This window comes from Physeter macrocephalus, chromosome 19, assembly GCF_002837175.3.
Source record: "Physeter macrocephalus isolate SW-GA chromosome 19, ASM283717v5, whole genome shotgun sequence".
NCBI lineage: Eukaryota > Metazoa > Chordata > Mammalia > Artiodactyla > Physeteridae > Physeter > Physeter macrocephalus.
In genome coordinates, this window is record NC_041232.1 from 19,731,463 (window position 1) to 19,738,003 (window position 6,541).

The 6,541-nt window shown below is 46.0% G+C and overlaps 1 long non-coding RNA gene across 1 annotated transcript in view; it reads right to left on the reverse strand.

The window, feature by feature from the left end:
- Window positions 1-4,572: 4,572 nt before the first annotated feature.
- LOC114484348 (uncharacterized) overlaps window positions 4,573-6,541 on the reverse strand; it is a 13,140-nt gene continuing 11,171 nt past the window's right edge. The window contains exon 3 of the long non-coding RNA XR_003677115.2: window positions 4,573-5,616. This is a non-coding gene — a long non-coding RNA (uncharacterized lncRNA). The remainder of the gene's footprint in view (window positions 5,617-6,541) is intronic.

Genomic DNA, 6,541 nt, shown 5'->3' on the forward strand with positions numbered 1-6,541 from the left:
ACCCACCCCCATGCATTGTACATTCCTGTAATTCTCTGACATTATCCATCGTAAAATATAAGGCTCATCAACAATTCTTTAGACACTGACAGCCATTTCCTTCTGAAAGAATGTACAGCCTAACATTAAAGTTGTGATAGATGTGATTAGAGGGATCAGCAATTAGACAGGGAAATACGATATGTGGTTGTCTGGGAAGGCTGCAGTCACTGGAGGCGTACGTGATGGATTTATGAACCGTGTTTCTCTGCAGTCTGATTATCTCATACTTTAAGAGTTTCTATTTGACTTCTATTTAAAAACCATGTCACGTGTCTGTACACTGGTAGGGGCTCGGTCCCTCTGTGTGAAAACGTCTCAGGATGAAAGCAGTCTGTGTTTCAGCTTGTCTAAAAGTGCCTCCGAGTGGGCTGTGGCCAGGTAGAGAAACACATGCACTCCCACGGTCTGAAATCATACGGTACCTTGTGGGAGTGCCCAGGGCCTCCCGGAAAACCGGGCGACGTCACGGCCAGAATGCTCATGCCCTGTGGCAGACCCCACCCCAGGAGGCAGGCGCACCAGCACCCCATCTCCTGGCCGTGAGGGGCTGCCATCCCGGGCATCACGTCAGCATACCGTCGGCTCGGCACTTCCTGTTTCAAGGAAGTCGCTTCTAGGGCAGGAGGTGGCCAGGTGGCCGGTGGGTCTGTGGTGGCGCCACTTGGCCCTTCCTGCTCTCCCTGCATTCTCCTCCAGCTGACTGCCCTGCCCACCCCGCCCCGGGATCACCCAAATCGCCTCATTTCAGAAGCGAGAGCAGGAAACATTTGCAACTAAAGAGAGATGCCATTTGTGAGCTTCTGACAACCTCGTCATTTACCAAGATGATCCTGAGCCAATAATTTAGGGACATATAAAATATCAAGACTTACCACACAAATAGTTCTACCGAGTGATATCTGCCTTTAAATGGAAAGGAAAATTAGCAGGTCCTATCTGATTAGTGTTTCCATTTCTACATCTGTGATTGCTGCAGATTTTAATTGTCTGCTGGTTGATAACTAAAAGGTATCATGACCCAAATGCCAAACTGTCTGTCCTTTTACACTGATGAAATAGGAGCTACTTCTTATATCTTAGCGCTCGATGATCACTATCCTAAATTGTATTTCTGAGGCTGAGATGTGTGCACTTGCTTTAAAAATCTCTATGTGGTTTGCCAAACAGATGAACCATTTCAATTGATTTAACTGATAGGGCTTCTTTTATCCATTTGGTGGGCCTAATTACAGTATGGGCCCACAAAAAGAAGGAAAGGTATTATTATTATTATTAATATTATTATTGGCCGCACTGTGCAGCAGGCTGGATCTTAGTTCCCCAACCAGGGCCAGGGATCGAACCCGTGCCCCCTGCATTGGGAGCATGGAGTCTTAAATCACTGGACTGCCAGAGAAGTCCCCGGAAAGAAAGGTATTATTAACCAAAGCTCTATACACTTTAATTTAGCCATACTTTCCCTTTATTACTTATACTAAAGTAAACTAGTCGGTTGTTTCATTAGTGCTAATAGAACATATTTAGCTAAACTCTCACTAAGCATCTAAGAAGATGATCACTGATAGAGAAAAGAGACTTTATCCTCGTGCTATTCTAGAAAGAACTCTGCCCGGTTCCAGCCATGTCATCTTGGCCAGCATTACAATTTGGCTAGGCAACCAAGCAAAAACAAGACACCTCCCGACTTGCCCTTCTACAAAATGGGCCCACACGAGTTATTTCAGACAAGTTTAAAGAAGAAGGATAGTAGAGAGCTTTGAAATCCTTAAAACAGTCCAACAGTAGTCAATTCAGTGACTAAAGGAACCAGGGCCAAGCATTCAGTTTTAGTAATTACATATCCTCTGGTGCTCAGTGATAAAATATTTTTATGGGACTTTTTTCCCTATGGAATAACAGCTGTAGTACAAATATTTTTAAAAGAAGATAAACCTCCTCTTTTAAAAAGGCATTTACCTGGATCTTGGTTTCCTAGAACTTGTTTGGCGGCTGCAGCATGTCCACCTAAGGGTGCTTGACCTCTTGACTGTCCACCTACTGCTCTGACAGTCCCAACGCAGATTACCCACACCTGTAAAAGTTTCCTCTCTGTGAGCTTCCTGTGCCGTGCAGAATAAATGAGGCACGTTTACTGATGACATTTAGGGTGACTCCCATAGAGTTCTCTCTACTCACAATGATTCTTTATTGTGTCAGGGATCGGGAGAATTCCCAGAATCCTATATTCCCCCTTCTTTAGTAAGTCACGCATTGAGTTCCAGGGGAGGAGAAAACCTCCCCACAAAATACTGCTCTATTAACAAGGTCTGGCATTTAAAACAAACAAGCAATACTGAGATCCAGATGAAGCTGAAAAAAGTGAGAATGAGGCACGGTGTGCAGGTGCTGTGCAGGTAATTTTAGGGTTTGTCTTTGCAACCAAATTTGGATCATATTAGATAAACGAGCCATTAGTACATTAGCCCAGTAGAAATAACTAAAAACAAATAAAGGTAAAATAAGAGGGAGGGCAATTGTATTTCACAGATTATCTGTCAGCTGTGGGAGGACAGCAGAAGAAACTGGGGAAAGAAAACAATCACTGCATCTTATATTCACTTGGAATTTTCAAAGAAGGGGACGAAAGTCAGCATTTTCTCATTCTTCCTGTCCTTGATACTATTTTTCTTTTGCACTTTTGTCGCTTTTTCCATGTGCATGACAGCCTTTGCTTTGTTTTCCTCTCGTATTTGACCTCATACTCCCACAATGGGATTAATTATAATCATGAAACTCTTTCGGGGCCCACTTTAATTTAGATACTTTTAATAATAAGCATACGAAGTATCCATATTTTTGGAACTTGGCAATTTTGGTTTAGCGTGTCCAGACTTCCCATTTGAAGGCCAAAATCCTTAGGCTGGGTGTTTCAGCTTCTTCTGGTTGATCCAGTTCTGGTGGTGTCTATCAGGCAGTTGGGAGCCAGTGGAATCTGTTTTTCCTCCCATTTTTCATAATGGGCAGGATGGTCACCTCAGATCACACGGTTTCTTGCTGGTTGTGTGGGAGGGTGTGAAGCAGCTTCCATCTCAGCGAAACATCTGCGCCAAGATGCTTTTCCACTGGCTTTACCCTGCTTTTCTAGGGTGTGACCACCGCAGTTTAAAGTGAGCTTGCTGATGGAGATGGTGTTGGTGATAGATCTGTTCCGTCTCCCCCACTCTACCCTGACACAGCCTCTGGGTTGGTCTAAGGCACTTAGACCATACTCAAAGGCATTTTTTTTTTAATTGTGAAAAGCTGAAAATCATTCACAAAAATCGACATTACGGCTATTATTTACCAAGTGTCTGTGCCAGGCTCATAGGTAACCACCTAATTCTTGAAACAATCACACAAGAGAGGTACGATACCCATTTTTTAAAAACATCTTTATTGGAGTATAATTGCTTTACAATGGTGTGTTAGTTTCTGCTGTATAACAAAGTGAATCAGCTATACGTATACGATACCCATTTTTTACGGAACTAAGGCTCAGAGGAGTAAGACCTTTGCCTGAGTGTACGTGAGCCACACGCAAATCCGTTTCCAAAGGCTGGCACCTCCTCTGCCTCCAGACGTGTGGCGTTTGGAACCAGAAGGTCTCACGACAGCTCTGGGAGAAGGTGTCAGTTCTGGGTGCTCTCTGTACCCTGTGGAACGTCCTGTAGCGGCCACATGCAGCAGCAGTGACGATGCCGACAGTGACAAGAGTTGTCACTTACCTAGCGTACCGTGTGCTCGGTACCGTGCTGAGCGCTTTCCGTGCCTTCTCATCAAATCCAACAGCTCTGCGACAGGTACTTACTATCTTCCCAACCTTATGTGCTGAGGCACAGAGGGCTCAGAGCCTTATGGAGATCACACACAAACTGGGTATCCTCCTGGTGCGCTGTAGCTCCCCTTCCCATTTCTTTTTAATGAGGGAGAAATTGTGCTAACGTAGGTCTACGCTTTTATTAGGAAAGATCTAACCCTTGGCTCAGAATTTCTCTTAGCTGAATCTTAGAGCATCCAGTGACAGGACTTTACCAAGGCATAACTGTCTCCATCGGCTGCAGTCCAGCTGGAAGTAAACTGCAGAGATGAGCTGTCTGTACTCGAGGACGAGCCAGAGCGGCGCAGCAGGCAGCGGTGAGCCCCCGGGCTCTGGATCCGGAGCCAGGGTGCTGCAGTTTGATTCCTAGCCCCGCCACTTATTAACGATGCACCTTTGGGCGAGTTATGTATAACTGCCCAAATGGGAAAACTGCCAAATGGGAAAACAGTACCTACTTTATCGGGGTTGTTGTGAAGATTAAATGAATTGATCTAAAGAGGCGCTATCCGGGACTTCCCTGGCGGTCCAGTGGTTAAGACTCCATGCTTACAATGCAGGGGATACGGGTCTGATCCCTGGTCAGGGAACTAAGATCCCACATCGCACGTGGCAAAAAAAAAAAAAAAAAAGGAGGCGCTCTCCAATAGAACTTCCTGCAGTGGTAGAAATATTCTCTTCTCTGCTGTCCAGTGAAGCTCATGGACACATGAGCCACACGGGCTCATGACACACTGAGCCCTTGATATGTAGCTGGTGTGTGTGAGAAAAGGAATTTTTCATTTTATTTATTTTGATTCGAATTAATTCAAATTTAAGTTGTCCCACGTGGCTAGGGGCGACCACACTGGGCGGCGCAGATTTAAAGCATTTACCGCTGTGCCTAGAACTACGTACTGGCTGCTGTCGGTGCTCCGACACGGACAGCCGTCCCCAAGCGCTCCCTGGCTCGCAGCTACACCACCGTGGAGCCCGCCGTGGCTGCTCTCTGCACTGCAAGAACACTTCAACTGGACTTCATTCTAACTGTCATTATCATCATCCCGTCCCATCTTGCGTCTTTATAGCATTTATCACTACCTAAAATGAGGTCGTTTGTCGCTCTTTCTTACAGGACTAGAGTGTAAGCTCCGTGAGAAGAACAAGGCTTTCCGTCTGTCCCCTGCTACAATACCAGTACCCAGGGAAGGCCTCCCTCTAGTAATCTGAGGTGGCCCTTTAAGAAAGCATTCTCTCTAGTTGAGAATTAGTGGTAATCTCACCCAGTCTCTGGTCTGACCCCTGCCCCGCCATTAGGGAGTGTATTTTGTATTAGTGACATGAGAGGACTTGGAAGCACTTCTCTGACGGGCATGGGAATAAGGCAGAGGAGGAAGGAGAGCTGGTTCATGCATGCCTGTGGGAAGCTTGCAAATAAAAAGGCCAGAAAACTATCAAGCCATGTAAAATTGAAATGCAGTTTAATTTCAGTGGGAGGGAAAGTGTGCGCTTGTTCAGGACATTCTGCAGAGCCTGTGACACACGGGATCTCACTGGGTGCAGCTTATTTACACCTGGACAGTTATTCCTGTTAGGGGCCGACTGTGTGGGTTCCTGGCGCTGACATGGGCACAGCACCAAACCCAAGAGGTGGCTCTGCCAGCGTGAACTGGGCTGGCTCTGCGCTTTCTCAATTTCCAGTGGTGGCAGAAACTCAGAAATTCAGGAAACGCGCATGCCGAGCTCTGATGATGCTTTTCCTGGTCAGTGACAGAAAGAGAAAAAAGAGGACAATGCAGCGACTTTTCCATAAAGCTAACTTTTTTCAATTCAAAGGACAAGTCTTTATTTTCATTTTAGAACCTCCCAATTAAAAAACGCACCGTTCCATGAATTCTACAAGCCTAGAAACCACTCGAGTCGCCAAGAGGTTATGGTGATGGCCAGGAGCTTAACATCATCGATTTTGTCTTTTAATTTATCTTTTGGAGTTTACGAGGCGCATTGCAACAGGCCGAACAACCAAGCTTCCTTTCACATTTGCACCTCGAGGTTAAAGGTCAAGCCAGCATATGTTCTAAAGTGCGGGCTGTGTATACTCAGTCCTATGCCTACAGCTTATTGGGGATATAAGACTCAGCCACCAAAGTACAAAGAAAGCAGAGTATAATTAAATCCTCCTGAGGACGCTCAGTAAGGAGCTAGGGGAAGGGTGACCTCACAGCACCTGAAGCTCCTTCTCAATCACCTGCCTGCCTCTCATATGAGGCCTTGTGAATCCCTGGCAGGTGGGGACCACGCCCCAGTCATTTTAGCGTTCCTGGTGCCTTACACGTTGCTGGGCACATGGAGGTGCCTAAGAAATGTCGAGTGGCTAAGGACTGCAGTGACCAAGATGGTCTGAAGAGGCTGGGACTGGAGCTGATCCTTAAGGATGGGCAGGGTTTGCACAGGAGGAGGTAAGTGAGAATGAAGTTTTGGAAGTCACAGTGAGACCATTACACTGTCTGACGTGGAAAGAACATTCTGGGGAGTGGTGGAAAATAAAATCAGATAGAAAAGCGAGGACCAGATTTGAGCTGCTTATTAAAAGCCGCTCAATAGTTGAGATGGAAGAGAGAGGAAATGGGAAAAGTTGAGTTTTTACCCATTGGGGCCAAAGTTCTACCAGAGGGAACTGAGTCT